The 17,575-nt window shown below is 39.4% G+C and overlaps 2 long non-coding RNA genes across 3 annotated transcripts in view; both read left to right on the top strand.

Annotated features, from left to right (window-relative positions):
• LOC110467949 (uncharacterized) overlaps positions 1–17,575 on the top strand; it is an 81,271-nt gene that overhangs the window by 24,976 nt on the left and 38,720 nt on the right. The gene's annotated exons all lie outside the window — the stretch shown is intronic.
• On the top strand, positions 4,759–16,597 carry LOC116183901 (uncharacterized). The gene is made up of 3 exons (XR_004148608.2): positions 4,759–4,809; positions 12,011–12,226; positions 16,283–16,597. It is a non-coding gene; the product is annotated as an uncharacterized LOC116183901 (long non-coding RNA).

Raw genomic sequence — 17,575 nt, 5'->3', positions numbered from 1 at the left:
ATGTGTGTGATATTTTCTGGGGGGCAGTAGAGCAGGAGGCTGAGCTGGTGCATTTGAACTCTGGGATTATTTCTTTCCTCTGCTGCCTGCTGGTGTAAAGCCACCATGGCTCACAGAAGGAGCAGGATGCTTGTAAGGATATTGGCCATACACAGAGGGGTTGTAACTGGAAAACACCACAGAGTGCCTGGAGAAAGGGTGCTTGATGTTGCAGGCATGGTCTCTCTAGTGGGCAGAGGTTGGTGCTGCCCACACAGGAGGTGGCTCATCCATCTGCTTGTGGGGACACTCCCACACCTGCTCTGGCAGAGCTGGAATTGCCCCCATCCCAGACACAGCACTATGTAAAGCCGGGGTCAGAGCTGGGGAACAGCCCAGGTACCCTCCAGCTTCTACTGCTGCCATCTGTGCTGCTGTGGTGTTTATTCAATACCTAGAATTTTGTTTAAAATTATTTCACTTCTCTCTCAGTGAGAAGCCCTTGAATGTACGAGTCAAAGCTTTGATTTTCTCTTCTGTGGAAGACCTGTGCCCAGCACCTGTCTGTGATCTTGGGGAGGTTACATGCACTCAACAACACAGCTATGTCAGCCTGAAAGTTTAAATAAAGTTTAAAGAGACACTCAGGTGTCTCTTATCCTGGAAAATCTCTTCACTCATTCTGAGTGCAAGCTGATAAAAATCCCTATTTCCTAGATTTAAAGTATCAATGTTGTTAGCTCCTTCTGCATTAATAGATTGTCTATTTTATGGGGTTCTTAATAACTCTACTAAATTTTAACCAATGTGCATGAATGAATTTTAAGGAAAGTCATAACATTATAGAAGTATATATTTGTACTTGTTCCACATTACTATACAAACTGTAGCTGTTTTTTTCACAAGCTGATAATTGTAGCTAGTAATTTTACTCCTTTGGCAGCATTTGTCTGACCTTCCATGCTTTCCCCTGCTCCCTGAATCAAAACTAATTGTTGGTAAAATACTACATAATCTTCCCAAAAAAGGGATAGAACTTCAATCTCATGATAAGAAACAAAAGAGGTAATTTCCCTTGTGATTGATAAGCATAATTTGTAAATGAACCTGCTTTATGGAATGGTGAAAAATGGTTGAAGCAGTTAAAAAAATTAATTGGATATCCAGAAAATAGATTCCCTGTAAGAAATAATATAGATTTGTAAATGCAGAATACAAAATTATTTATAGACATTGAATGAACAAATGAATTTGGCTGACATTGCCTTCCATTTACATAGAAACCATCTTTCACATTTTCTGTGTAGAGCATTTTCTATGTTCTGCTGTGACTGAGGGACAAACAAAGCACATGAGTCCTTTAAGGCAAGAGGAAAACATCCCGAAAGTCATTTTAACTGATTCCAAGAATTGTGCAGCAGGCAGAGATTCAGGGCACATGCAGAGATGGGGGCAGTGATGCCAGGGAAACAGCTGGTGTCTGGAAAGCCCAGTTTGCTGCTCCCCTTACTGCTCTGCGTGGAGACTGGGATGGAGCCCTTGGCTAATCAGGCCAGGCTCCAGCCAGGACACTGCTGGGGAGATTCTGGTCTGGAACTCGTGGCTTGGGAGGCCCCACCCAGCTGGGATTGAGTACAGCAAAACCAGGACCTAACTCCACAGTGCCATGGAGAATTGTAAAACCAGCTTCTTGCTTGAACACACAGACTCAAGTGGGAGAGACTGTACCAAAGAAGGGTTTCTAGGGTGGGCTTGTTTCAGTTCCCCTTGCACGGTAGACATTGCTCCCAGACTACATGGATACACGTGGGCATGTCTGGGTACTTCTGGCTCTTTTATCACAAGACTTGGAAGCAAATTTTTAATCTGTGGGCCTTTGTTTCTCTAATTCTTTCTGATCACCCCAAAGCTGAACAGCTGGTGAAGGACAAAGATATGTGTTTAAGGCACCAGTGCTGCAAAGAAACACAGTGTGGTTTGGTTATGTCATGTCATAACAGCATCCAGCACATTTCTTGTGCAGGGGGACCTAGGTGAACATCTCAATAGATGCAGCTAAATTGCACAAGCAGAGTCCAGCTCCTGAGCTCCATGGAATGGCAGGAACAGCTGGTTTAGAGGCCAGGGAGGATGACTGTCTGATTCCTCCTCTTCCCTCTGCATCCTTTCCCATCTTCTTGGTGAGAAGTACAAGAAACACCCATTTATTCTTCCTAGATGAAACTGTAGCTAATCCATAATGAGACATGCTGGTATTCTTTCTTGCTGCTCAGGTTCATAAAACACTCAGCAAGTTTTTCCAGGCTTAAAGATTCACTGAGATGAGCCTTGCATAGTGACACTGTGTGACCAAAAGCAAAGTGCAAAAATGCCTAAAATTCAGGACCTCAGTTCAACTCACTTTTGTTGGGACATTGCAGACAGGATAATGACATATGAATCCGAAAGAGAATTTTTGTATAAAAAGGCTAATAAATGTTTCCAATTTCTTCCACAGGCATTTTAAAAAAATGAACAATTATGCTGTCCTGTTCTGTTTCAACAATGAAAATAGTAGCAAACTATTTGAAATTAGCCATTCACAGTAACCGTGGCCAGGGAAAGGAAATGATAGTGTCAAGGTATGAGGGAGAGAGAAGCAAAAAAAAAAAAAAAAAAATAGGTTGCCCATTCTCCTTTCTTTCATCTCTTGCACAGTTTGGCAGAGAGTTCGGGAAGGGGCTTTTCGCCTCTTCAGGGAGAGACATAAACTTGGACCACACATTCTCAAACACTGCCAGCTTGTCATTCAGCTCATGCATTCAAGATGTTGCATATTAATAGCACTCCCTGATGACTAGTGGGTAGGGGTCTCTCCACCTATACAAAATAAGCCTCTTGGCACAACAAAGTACAAAAGAGGCCCATATAGGGAAAAAATGCACTTGAGAACTGGTTTGGAGAAACTCTGCACAGATGCTCATGTGCAGATGCATATTTCAGATGTTTTTTTCCTGATTAGCATGCAGCAAACTCACCTGTTTTGCTGCCTAAAGGAGTCACAGTGGACATGGAGAAACACCTGCGTGAGTTCAATTCTGTCTCCCTGTGGATATGATTTCCACCCTTACTCCACTGCTGTTCCATGTAGCCACTGAGACCCTTTCAATCCCCCTCTTGGACATGCCTAAGCCAGCAAGCACAGAGAGGTGCTTTGGGATGGAGACAAAGCATGAGCAGTGCAGGGTGCTGCATGTTGAGATGGGAGGAAGGGAATGAGTGGGTGCATTGGTCACACAGGTGCATTGGGGATGCTCAGGCCAGATGGGTTCTGGTGTGGCTGAGATAGTAGGATGCGCCCCCAGGACCTGCACAAGAGCCTTGTGTTTGTCATCTGCAAATGATCTGACACTCGGCACATACAGTGTTTCACCTGAGGTCTGGTCATGAGATTGAAGCAAATGAAGCAGGCTGTCTCCCCCTCCCCTGCAGTGTGCTGGTTACACGTGTCTGCTGTTAATTCTCACACTGCGCTCTGCAGGCAGATCCTACACACGCATGGGGAATAAATTTCCTTTGTGCTCTGCTCCATTGTAGTTTACTCCAATGGCAGAAAGCATAGCTTAGTTCTAACCATGTGTTTTGTAAAAATGAGCCTCAGGAGGAGAAAGTGGGGAGAGAGTTGCTTATACATGTGTCGGTATCTGATGCAATCCGCAGTGTGAGCCACGTTTTTCTGGATATTTCAGCATACACTGAGAATGACACATGAGTAGTCCAAGCTATTTTCAGAACTGACAGTTTTCCTTTTCACTCCAACAATTGCTTCTTCAATACACTAGAGTATGCAAAGTGCTTCAATAAACTTTTAATTGGGAGTAGGAGTAACAGTGAAACTAAGGGAAAACTTTAGGCAAAACAAGAGCTGACCTCAGCTCATACCTGTTTTGCAGGTTTGTTGTTAACTTTTTAAAAGAGGCTGCACACTTTGGCATTGATGGTTTCTGGCAAGGCTTTTCAGAAGAAGTCCTTTTTATGATGTTCTTGACCCAGGAGAGATCCAGAAATCTGCTTTGATGGGAGCCACGGGCTAAAGGTGTCTGGATATATTTTGATCTAAGCTCGTAGGTATTTCTCTAAAACAAAATATTCAAAATGTTTGAGATTTTCAGAAAATTTCCTCAGATCCTTACAACAGAAAACAGATTACAAGCAAAACTCTCTCATCTACAAGATAAATGTGAGATGGATTTTGCTATAATGGTACTTTCATACCCTTTGCCTGAAGTTTACTGACTGACACCAAGAACGCAAATATGCCAGGGACAGGGTCTCTACTTTTTCTTAAGCTGTCAAAATCAATTAGGGATCTGAGGCATGGTGGTGTATTTCCTAGGAACTTAATTTCTTTCTATTACCCTCCTGACAAAACTAAGCAATCTCTTTGGAGCTTGCAAAGTAAGGTGCATCCCACAGAGCTAATGCTGTGCGCACTACTTGTAGAAAGGTATGTTTAACAAAAGCTGCATTCTGGATGCCCTCCAAATATCATTACTATTGTTTAATTTCAGCTGCAGTTCAGCATCTGTTTAAGATAGTTTCAAAGATAATAATCTCACCAGACAGATACAAAATACAAAACTGATATTTCGTTGCTCAATTATTTTGTTTACTAGTGGTGTTAAACCACTCTTTTTATCTGAATCATGCAGAAGAGCTGTGGGTTTTTTACCTTTAAGCTCCTCTGAAAATATAGCTGTTTAGCATCAGTACCTATTTCTTTCCAGATTACGTTATATGAATGAGTTTGATAAGAGTCACCATGGTGAGGAAAGGATAATGGAATTTCAGGTAAGAGTTCTCCATAATGAATTCATTCCTTACAGCATGTTAACACCCACCCATGGAATTAGGGACCTTTGTAACACAATGCAACAATTTACTAGACATCACAAAACACCAATTATAGAATTGGACTGAAACGAGCTGCCAAATCCTCTGTTCCTGATAAAAGAAGGATAGGTATAGTCATGCCAGCACATTTTAACTCCTTCCTAAAAATTCACTTGGGTCCATTGTGAACATCCTCAGTGATACAGTAGATTGACTGCAGTGCTATGTGTATGACATGAAAGTAAAATAAAATAAAAATGAATAGGTCATGAACAGCAGTGAATATGAACTCAATTTGGATCATATTTTTTTAAATAATTATAGCAGATTGTTAACTTTGAGAATCTCCTGATTTATGCAAGGGAAAATGAAAGAGAGTTGGCTTCTATATTGTATATTTAGCGTGATAAAAGGAAGCCAGTCTGCATGGAAGAAGTGTGCAATTGAAGTTCCTCAGCTGATATTTTATAAAGGCACAATTAAATGTCAGTACTTTACAAAGAACTCTTAAATCCTAAGACTGAATTTCGTCTGTTTTTACTGGTAGCAGAGTACCAAACTGTAAGCAGAACTGAGCAGGATCTGACTTTCCATCACAGACAGTTAATAATTAAATCAAACATTATATTCAACAATAGAACATATGCATCAGCTTCTTTCAAATTGCATTTCCTTCCTGTTAGATCCATTAGTGTAAACCAGACTGCCTTTAGAAAACCCCTTATTGCTGCTGTCTTTCAGCACAGTTCCTGAAATGGATAATGTGGTGCATATTATGGGCAATTACACAGAACTCCCTAGTGACAGGGTTTTAGAGTTTCAGAATAAAACAGCTGGAACTACAGGGCTGTAAACTAATCGGAAAAAGAGACAATAGTAGCACATTTAATGCACGTTGTTAGAACACAGACAAAGACTAGATGTGAAATACTACATATCTCTATACCTACTATATTGCACAGCATCTTCACTGCAAAATCCTGTTTAACTCTTGAAAGACAAGGCAGTCAAAAGCCAAAGATTTTGTCATGAAGAAATGCATGCACTGCTCCATAACCGGAGCTAATTAGAGGAAGAAGCCTTGATCCAGAGCTGTGGTTTTCTCTTAATGTCAGTGTAGTTTGAATCAAATCCAGAACTCTATTCAAAAATTATAATTTATTAATGAATGCATAATGAATACATACCTACATATGCTAAAAAATGATGTCTCCATCCCTCTTTTACTGTTTCAATATATTGAGTATTTAGCATTTGTGTTGCAAAAATTGCATTTGCTCTTTGATATATCTCAGATATTGCCACAATGCATAGTGTTTGATCCTCCATCAGTTTAAATTGATGGCAAAGCTCCCATTAATTTTAGTAATACAGCAGTGAATTTTTAGAATAGCATATGCATCATTTAAAAGCACAATGACCATGATTACATGTGTAATCACAGTAATTGTGCACACAATTACTGGTTGGGTATCTAACTGCCTTTCGAAAATCAGTTGCTCTACTCGTGTGTATACTCACAGTAGTCACTTGTGAAAATGCAGTGCAGCCCAGAGCATCCCCACCTCTGTGCTTGCCCCTGAAATACTACGGGGGAGGACTTGTCTCTGGCAGTAGGGATGTGGGATAGAGAGGTATATGTTTACATTGCAGTGATTTGAACCATAAATAAGAAAGGGAGAGAAACAGCTGCAGTATCTCTTTGGGAAAGTAAAAATGTAAAATTACTTCAACTAATTTTTCAAAAGGACAGAGACTGATTTGCACCAGCTCCTGTCTTGTGAGCCTCCTTATCAGCAGTGTCCAGCAGGCATGGGCATGTTAATGTTTTATAATGGTATGGCAAAATGATCAAATAATATAACAACACCATACTAGAATATAACAAAAAAAAAATAAAACCAAACAAAACCACACTGAGTAAAATTTTGCAGCTTAAAAAATTCAGAAAACAACTAAAGTTTTAACATAATGCAGTAAGTTTCTTAGAATTCAGAACCCAAGAATCAACTGCCGTGGCTCACTCTAATTTAAAAGGTGACCCCTTTTGCTCAGAAGGTTGATTCCTGTAGCTGCAGAGGTATAGAAAAACACATCCTCCCTAGAAAGGGATAAGACTTCCAGATCCATCCTTTTGCCCAGTGAAATGGTAGCAGGAGAAGGTTTTACACAAACCATTTTATCCAGTTGTCCCCCACAGTCCTGGCCTCCCTCCTCCCCTGGGCCATGGCTTTGCTTTCCTGGTAGCAGCTTTATGACCCCACAGTGGAGGGGAGGGATGGAGGAGCTGGGCAGGCTGGGCCTGGCAGCCTGGCCTGTGCTTCTCCCAAGGGAAGGCTGGGCCATGAGTCCACATGAGGGAAAGCAGGTGTCATTAACAGAAAGTGAAAGCACCCTGTCCCAGGGGAGGAATGGGCCCAATTGCAGGGCATGGGAGCACTGGATTTGTGTTAGAATGAGAAGCAGCACAGCCTCTCCCTTGCTGGGCAGGGACAGCCTACAGCACTCACTCCAAGGGACTGGGCAGGACAGGATCCCATGAGAACGGGTCCCACTGCAGCCCTGACCCTATGGGAGAGGCAACTGTTTTTTCAGATGGAAGAATCAAAAATTGGCAATGAATGAAAAATTAACTTTTTCTGAGGCTGCCAGTGGCTGGAGGAGGGCAGCTGGACTGAGAAGCCTTCAGCAGACTACATGTTGTATGTTTACCAAGGAGGAAACCTTGTAAAATGTGCTGGGGCAGATGTAGTGGTTACAAATCACATGTGCTGTCTAATTAAGATCTCAATATCAAATGTTGTAATGTTTGACAATATCTGGTTCTCGACTCACCTTGTTTTAGAGGTGGCAATTTTGAGGCTCATCTCCATATGCGAGATTTCAGTCCCATCAGAGTTTGGGAAGTTTGGTCCTGGGCTCTGGTGTGCTGAGAAGACAACAAATGTATAGTCTCTGTCAGAAAGAAAAGGGAACAGTGGTCAGATGCTTGAAAAATATTTCTTCTGCTACTGGAAAGCTTCAGCACCTTTCCCTTCAACAGCATCAGCTTGTAGCTGAGTTCACTGCATGCACGGCTGTGCTCCCTGGATTCTCAGAGCCCATGGCTGTAGTGACTTGACATGTTTTCAGAATAGCTTTCTGTAAGTTAATCCAGATGGCATGTCCTGTTGCCTCTGTACAAATACCTAGTAAATAGTTTTTAAAACTTTCTTGAAGCACGATTCCCTTCTTGATTCTCTACAACCATCCTGCTGATCATTGTAGCAGATTCTGTTCTTAATTTCACTACAATAAATGTGAAGTAACCTCATTGACATCCAATCAGAGTGGATTTCAGCTCACTGCATTGCCTTAGGTCTGCAGTCTTGTACACAGGAGCTGTTCATGTAGACTAAATTCAGTACAGAGCATTAAATACTGTCACGTTTGTAATTAACATTAGAGAGCGATATGAAGCCTTGAAGCTATGAAATCCCTTAAGTCCTATAGAAAACATTTCTTTATACAGATCTCAAGTGTTTTTTGAAGAAATTCACCCTAAAAGATGGAGAATTGCTGGGACATGAAGAACATAAGGCTCTAAGACTGTATATTGGAGAAAAGTTCCCTCAGAAGTGTGCATTTAGTCACCTTTGGTGACACATGCTGCCTTGCCTGTCACCTCTGCAAGTGTGGCCTCACTTTCACTGTTATTGCAACATGTGTCAAATGAAATGAAAACAGAGATTTGGGAAAGGATATAATTAACCTACTTGTAAACATTAACCTTAAATATCTTGCTAATTATCTCACTAATTTAATCACTGCAGATCTCAAACTTGTTTGTTAAATATTTAATTCTGCAAATTGTTTTTGATACAGAGGTGTGGGGAGCTTTCTGTGAATGTAAGTTACTTTGTAAAACTCCGTAAAACCATTGTTATGTTCACACTTCATTGAACAAACCCTGCTGTCAACAAAACTTTTAATGGAAATCACAAGCAACTGTGCCTTGAGGCAAAGAGATATAGTGCTCTATTATTTTAAAATCTAATGAACACATTGTGTGGAGTGTAGACCAGGGTAAATTTCTTCCTGCACATCTTCAGGTTTGATTCTATGAAAGTCTAGACTAGAAAGCTCTGGGTTTCCTTGTTCCTTTGGTTGCAGTGAAGCAATACAGCTTTTTCTTACCTAATCACCTCTGTATTACTTGAGTAACTCAGCAAGATTATATCCTTGAATTTCAGCCCTTTTTATCAAGTCACTACCTTGGGCTACAAGGAACCTAAAAGGTGTTTTGATACTCCAGTTACAATGCTACCCAAAGTGCCTCTAATTATTCCTGAGAGGAAGCTCTCGAATTTGGTAGTGTTTGTTGAGAAGCTGAAAGCTCTGTTTTTGTTCCTTCCTCCCTGATGGGAAGGGGGCTGTGCTCGTGCTGCCTCCTGCAGACACCCACGGCACAGCCAAGCATTGCAGGGCATGGGGACACCTCCAGTGCTGAGGCTGGGAGAGGAAACAGGTGGGATGTGGGTGCTGGGAACACCCCGGATGGAGCGGAAGGCTAAGACAGGACACGCTGGGGACATCCCGGATGGAGAGGATGGCTGAGCTGGGACACACTGAGGAAGGAGTAGAAGGCTACACCAGGACATGCTAGGGACATCCTGGAAGGAGTAGATGGCTAAGCCAGGACACACTGAGGAACAGCCTGGATGGGAGTGGATGGCTAAGCCAGGACACACTGAGGAACAGCCTGGATGGGAGTGGATGGCTAAACCAGGACACACTGAGGAACAGCCTGGATGGAGAGGATGGCTAAACCAGGACACACTCTTGAGGCTGGAGGCGCCCAAATCCTCTGTCCCATGAGAAGGCAGGGACCCTCAGCTGTGCAGTTCTCCCCTCAGACAGGAGCCCCGTGTTTCAGGCTGTACCCCCATGGCAGTTCTTTGTCAGTGTCATTTTCTCCATTTCTTCTTAACTGAGGAAGAAGGTGGAAGATTGGGATTTGTGTTTCTGACTGTAATTCTTACTAGCAGAGGAAAGTGCAAAGGTATGCTAAAGTCAGGTGGCGGCACACAGCAGACCTGTGACAAGAGCCATTTGATTAGTCAGGTGTCCATATAAATACCTATTTGGGACTATATTACTACCTTATCATATATTATTTAGAATTTCATCCTGATTGTCTGTGGTTGTTTATTACACACTTATGTACTGGTTAGTTCAATAAAAAAAAACAAATTTCTATGGATTTAGCTGAATAAAGCTCTGTTTGTTCCTATTAGTTATATGAAGTTCTTTCTATGCATTATCTCAATTTCTGGGCATTTTTCCCTTAATTTACTCCAAAAATTACTTCAGTACTAATGAATACTGAAAGACAGCCAAGACAGGAAGAACTTTTGGACAATTTATACAAACATGACAGATGATAATAGATTTACTGTAAACATGTCAGGCACAAAAGACTTGACTGCTTTTTTAAATACAGTGATACTGGAAAAGATTTATGGATATTTTCAACTCTTCATTAAAGAGAAAATATTTTGAAACTATAGGCTCTATCCTTTTATCCATTTTTGCCTTCCAGGCTAAGTTGCAAACCTTTGATGTTTTCTTCACCAAAAAATAAAAGTAGTTATGAATTTATTTCTTCCAAGTACTTTCATTTTTGTGTCATTTTACAGTTTTTATTACATTCCTGGCAGTCCAAATGATGGTGTTTGGAGAGTACCTAGAGTCCACAGCTCTAAGTTTTCTGAAAATAAAGACTAAGTTCACTTACTGATGCTTTCTGGCTACTGTATTTTTTCTTCTTTAGTAATAAAAGGTTAATGAAATCTCTGAATACTTTAACTGCCTGTTAGACCAACCAACCAACCAGTTAAAGGTTATTCTATTCTAAATGACTGGACGCTATTTGAATTGATAAAAGTTAACATGAAATAGCTAGTATCTGTTGGATCAGGTTAATAAAAACCAAAGTCTTAGACATGAAAATCATGTATAAATATGGTTGCTGTAGTTGACCCAGATATCAATTTTTACAGCCAGGTGTATTCTTAACTGTTATTGTCGGAGTCAGCTTCCATGCCCTTACAAATCAATAGCAAGCCTTGCTTTCAACTTCAGTGCAGCTGATGTTGTTGGCAGTCAATGGTTTTGCAAGATCAGTTCAAGATACTGGAATGGTTTCAGAGAATTATTGGATTCTTTCTTTCTAAAGTAGTGTTAAACTCATAAGTAGGAATTTAAGGAATTTAAACGTGAAAATATATGCACTTGCAATGCTTCTTAAAACTAGTGTATCTTGCCAAATCTCCTATCAAGTCAAAGCAGTGCACCAAAATGATAGCAGAAAGGATTTTGCAGTGCTCAGACATCTAATCTGGCATACTCACAGTGCTGAGCATGCCCTCATTTTTTGAATAGTGGGAAAAGATGGAGAAAGAGGAGATTTGGGTGGAAAATAAGAGTTTTCATTGCAACCTTAGAAGAATGTTGGCAATTTTGTAACAGAATGATTTAATGTTCTGAGACCATTCAAAGGAAGGCTGGAGGCTTAATAAAGGCTTCATTTTGGAAGAATGGATAGCTGAAAGTAGTATTTTACTAATTCTTATTGGAGGCACATTTCCGGCTTTTGAAAATTAATTTAAGAGCCACAAACCAACACACATTTATGAATAACATAGTGCTGTTGGAAATAATGCAAATGTCTTTATAAATAACGTATTATAGCTTAAATCATTATTTTTAATGCCTTTTTTTTTTTTCCTATATGAACAGGTCTGTACTGGTCTGCACTAATTAAATGTAGGTAGGTTTGTAAGGCCAGATCATCATTACTTCTATGTCCCTGATTTAAATCTGCAGTAAAACATTTCTCCATTTAGTTTGGTGCTTTTGTGTCATATTTCATACACTAGTTGTCTCTTAATTAAATCCATGATAGCCCACCAACACAGACTATTAAAATAACTATACTTTGCACTTGACATATTTATGAGACAGATTCATAAGAGTATAGACTGATACTTGAACTACTCACTGAGAAATGCTAATAAGATTATGATGAAGGTAAGATTAGAACATTCGTCTCCTTTTCACTTCTCTCTTCTTTATAGGAATTTATTTTTATAACTGCAATTCACTATTTCTATTCCAGGCTCTTTGATGTTGCTGTATATACCAACAGTTCTTTCTGTGTCGATTTATTGTGGCAATGAAGAGTGGGAAACCGCTAATTTATATCACCAGGAAAGTGCATAACTGTTGTGTTCCTTGAAGTATGAATGTTTGCAGACGTCTGTAAACCTTCACATGGGACTGACATGTTCAAGATAATACCTTTGGAACTGGGTGATGAACAATATGGATGATGGTAAAGTGCTACTTTGTTTTACTTTTATTGTCTTATTCCCTCAACTCTCCTGGTGGTGTAGAGCTGGCTGAACCTGCTCCTGGAGGAGGGAGGCGACAGTGACATTGTGCCTGTGACCCCTCAGTGCCTGTTTCTGTGCCTGTGACCGCTCAGTTCATGTTTCTGTGCCTGTGACCCCTCAGTGCCTGTTTCTGTGCCTGTGACCCCTCAGTGCCTGTTTCTGTGCCTGTGACCGCTCAGTTCATGTTTCTGTGCCAGGCAGGCCATGCTCTTGCCCATCCCTCAGCTGTGGCAGATGCAGTGGTGTGTCCTAAGCTGTGCAAGCTGCTCTGGGCAGCTGGACTGTCACTGCAGTGTTGGAAATGGCCTGGGTGTATGGCCTCAGTGGGTAAGGAAAACAAGCAAATCCACAAATCATATCACTAGAAAGACTATTAGACATATGCTAAGATTTGATCATTCACCTGTATAGATATCTTGGAATTGCCTTCTTAGCATTATATACAGACAGAGCTGCTGATATAATTTGTTTGTTAACTTTCTTAGTAATTTGATGTGGAAAGTTCAAGGAACTCCATGTTTGAGAAAAATGTTGCTAGAAGTGAAAGAACTGATAAATGAAAACAATCAAGGATTTCTATCATTTTTCAGGACCACGATGTTCACATCTTAGGGACCTTTCCTCTCTATTTTTTCAGATTCCCATTCTTGCATGGAAGAGCTTCCACTCATCATTGTTTTGGGGTCCAGGTGTGGGTATAAATGGAAAGGTCTCTAAATACATGCAGCTTGAAAGGAATGTATTTTACAAGGGGAGTCTATAGAAAGCCATGTCTACATGATGCTCAGATGTTCAGGAGGATAAATACATTGCTCTGTTTCATCCTGTTATTCTCTGTGAATGCAACAAAAACATCAAATTCTGGGATTTCATTTAGAAATTAATACAATATTAGAAAGTAAGAATAATAAAGTTATATTAAATATTTCATCCTCTACAGAAATAAACCAGATATAGTTCAGGGAGCTTCACTAAACACATTAAATCTAATAAAATTGCCTACACGTACTCCTGACACTAGTAGTAATTAAAATAACTTGTTTCAAAAAACTGGTTCTATACATGAATACTTATTGGCAATTATTTCCAAGTTCTTCAAACCAAAGATAAAGTAATTTGATTCACACACAATGTTCTTGTAAACGTGGTTCATACTGGGTTTTATATGCAGCTTAGGACTGTTAATTGCCATTTTGAGCCTCACAGTAAAATAGAGTTCAATATGTCGCTTTTTCTGAAGTATTGAGAAATGTTTGAGAAATGCTTGTCTTAGTCTAATCATCTGTGAATAATTTATTTCTGAGTCCTACTTTTCAGTATAAATGGATCTGACTTTTCTCAGAGCTTCTCAAGTCTAATCAACTTGTTGCATTCATTTAATTAAGGAAATCTGTAGCAAAGTGTGAAGTCTAAGTACCAATAGGCCTTTTTTGTTCTGCAAAATTAGTGTATTTTCATTGTGAATGTGATTGTGATTGTTTATACTGACAGGTCGCCTCCACTGAAGAAATCAGTGTTTTTTCTACACTTATGGGTCAATATGAATAGCGCATAAACTGTTTTCTGAACTGTCTCTCTTATAGTAAACCCACCACCCAGCTTCCCAAATTCACACAAAAGCAGCTTTCAGGCAATTCTCATTTCTGGAAGGGTTATGAGTGTTCTTCCATGCCCCAAAGGGGAAGAAGATATAATAAAGGTATAACATACTAGAGTGGGGCTAAGAGACTGACTTTTTAGTCACAGTTAGCCTGAAAAAGATAATCATACTTGAGGATTAAAGCACTGGCACAAGCTCATGGTCAAGATCTGCATGCCACAGAGTCAGCCACAAAGGGCTGAGCTAAGGTGCTGATTCAACATCCTGGCTGTTTCCCAACTTTACATAATTTGTTCTCATTTCTCTGAGAAATCAGCATTCTAGGAAGGGAATAGCTGGCACAATAAAGGGCTTTGGCATCATATATGCATTTGTTTTTAAAAAGGCCCTATATTTATTTGCTAATAAATGTTCAGAAGTCCATCATTCCTTTCATATTTATGTGATATGAGGAATACTTTTTATTAGAAATATAGAGAGATGCTGTGGAGATTGACATATTATTTTTTTCTCCTTATCCTCAGACAAACTCCAGACTCAGAGAAAAAGTCCTCAACTCTGGTCTAAAATACTGTCCAGTGCTTATGGGTTATAAAATGAAAATCATCAAAACTGTCCTTGACAGGATGTTTCTTTCCATTAGTTGATTAAAATGGTTTATTGTTGCCTACAGCATTGTTACTTTAAATGTATATTTTAACAAAGAGCAGATGTGGCCATGTCTTGCACTGTTTCTCTTTCTGTGGTTTCTGATACAGAAATGAATCACTACCTTGGCAGATCCTCCTGTGGGGAGGGAGAGGGAAAGGTGAGGGATTCAGCAATGGGCTGGGGTATCAGCTGGGAGGGGGTTGTGCAACAGTACTGCAGAAAGTTGGAGGAAAACCATGCAAACCTTCAACCAGCAAGTGCTCAGAATAGAAGAAATCCCCAAAATCTTGAATTATCTGCCTGCCATTGCTGTATGTTTGCTCTGATAAAGCAAGAAGTGGGTTCTGATATTTTTTTCAGACAACTCTTAACGTTTCAAATACAGTGTGGAAATGGAGAGTAGCTGATCCTAAAATATTAAACAAGGTTGTACCCCCATGAACTCTCATCTATCCACTGCTGTTACAAAGAGAACTGAAAAAGTCAAGTCTTTGAGATGTATGTTAAATTTCTTTGTTTCTTTCCCCTCCATGTTTGATGGAGGAGCTGAAATCTCAATACAAATCCTATTTCCAAATCTAGGGGTCATTTCAAGCAATAGTTACAGAAAGGTACCTTTCCATTCCCTAGCACAATTTTTCTAAGGCATGTTGTCATCTGATGATAATAGGGTCTTTCACTAGCCAATCTCAAATTATTGGCCATGTGACCTTATATTCAATAAATATTTATTTGAGAATCATAGGTTAATTAATTTCCATTGTTTCTGTTTTAATTCTATACATGCTTATACTATACAATTAGAGAAAAACACAGCCACGAGTAAATGTTGCTCATACAAAATGTTTCTATTACCCTTTACTTTTAAAACCATTAATAGATTATTAGGAGATGTAAACATTGGAGACCATGGATCATATTTGCATGTTAATCAAATCCATGAATTATACATTATTTTCTATGGAGAGTACTAGAAACAATATTCCTCCTTTCTTATAGCTATAAAAGCTGGAGGTTTCCTGGAGCACAGATCACATCCCCTCTGCAATACCTTCTGATAGAAAGAAAGAAATCCAGCTTTTCAAAGCAATCTCTCACTAAATGAAATAGATTTGTTTGTGTTGCTTTGCAACACACAAGTGTGACAGTTCATTTTAAACAAAATAGTTTTAATAATGTCATTACTAATATCTCTTTGGTCATCTCTCTGAAAAATTGTGTTTTAATAGGAATGTTTCATTTTAATAAATGGCAGAAGAGGCAAGCTGCCCTGAGTCAGCAGGAAGTGGATATACACCAGAGAACAGGCTGATTGTGTTAGATTCATCCAGAACATTGAACAGCACACAGACAGTCCAAGAAAAAGCAACTGGCTGTATTCAAATGATTAGTCTTACTGCTATGCTGTAGCACAGATTCACACATTCTTCTATTATTCCTTGACCTTCTGCCAAAAACTCCCACTTCAAGTAATAATTAGAATTAGTGTTTCCAGTGCATGCTTCCATCTTCCTAACAAACAGTAATGAAATGTGGCTTTTACAAAATATGCAGTTAATTAAACTTTTTTTTTTGAACATTGTTTGATTAATACAGTTCCCCTGTGCTAGCCCCTCATTATGCCTGACTACCTGGGATTGGTGAATTGAAAGAAAAGCACTATCAATAAGATGAGTGAGATTTCAGAATTTTGCACTTTAAAATTGCTTGTGCTTTTAATTTTTTTTCTTTTTCTTTTGTTTAGGTCTTGGAATAAACTGAAAAGACACCCTTTATTTGTAATCCTGTTTTTTTAAGCTGAGGACAGTATTATATAACAACTCTACGAATACCCTCAGTGTGAATTTGAAGAACACATATATCAAGTGCTACAAGATAACAAGTGCATTTCTAGGCAAGCTTTTTGAAAAGGTGTATCAGCACTGTATTGCTTAATAACACTATGCAAATAGATATTCTGATTTAATTTTAAAAATATTATTTCATGCTTTTTAACTGTCTGCCTTAATTATCCAAATGCTGAAGAAGTATAGTCTTTTGATTGATGAGAGTTCCACCCCTTTACCCACATCCCTGCAGATATGAAGCTCCACAGTTTAGCACCATAAATCACTGTGATTGTAAAACTTAACTACTGTATGATCAGAGATCACATGCAGTGGTAGCCTGGATATGCATTCATCCTTCGTTATGAACGTTTTAGGGCTAAATTTATTCTGGATGTTTGGAGAAATATCTGTTTCTTCACTTAAGAAAGCAATTCATTTTAAATAAGCAATTCTTGCAACATTCTTGCAACAATTGGAAATAATCACAGAAGTCTTCTATTTGCAATCTTCATTAATGTGAGTTATTTCATCACTTTAGGAGAAATCTTTTCAGAGGAAAACAACAATTAAACCCCTCCCCCCAGACTCTGACAGCTAAGGATCTATGGATCAGCCATTTTAGTAATTAACCACAATTCCTCTGATTTGTGAATTTCCAGATGATGAGGCAGGAAGCAAGTTACATCTTGGAGAAATTGCCCTCAGGAGAGAGGAAAAACTATTGCGAGGTTGACAGCACAACCTTGTACCGGCACAGTTTCCCTTCCCCAGTGGTTCAAGGAGTTCCAAGCACCCTCCTGTAAATCATCAGCTCACATCTATTTATTATCTTCCAGCCCAGTGCACAACACTATCTGTTACACACGGATACCAGCAATATTGCAAGGTGGACTCAAGGGATAAAAGACAGCAAACCCTGCACACCTCCTATGCCTGAGTCACACCCACTATAAAGCCAGGCTCTGTTCATAAAGCTCATGCTGTTGTCAGAAATGAAACAATATGAACTGTTCTGGTTCAGAGTAGTGTTTTTGTAGTGTTTCTGCAATATGCTTGATCTTATCATCTTGATATCTTTGTGTTATTATACAGAGACAAAATTTATCTGCATAGTAATGGACAAAATGTCATTAAAATATTGCTATTCATTCAATGATTGTTGTTATATTTGGACTAGGCACCAGCTTCACTCTGTGATGCTTGTCCTG

The sequence above is a fragment of the Lonchura striata genome, chromosome 9, assembly GCF_046129695.1.
Source record: "Lonchura striata isolate bLonStr1 chromosome 9, bLonStr1.mat, whole genome shotgun sequence".
Taxonomy (NCBI): domain Eukaryota; kingdom Metazoa; phylum Chordata; class Aves; order Passeriformes; family Estrildidae; genus Lonchura; species Lonchura striata.
The sequence above is the reverse complement of the archived record's forward strand: the minus strand, read 5'-3'. Positions and strand labels throughout refer to the sequence as shown.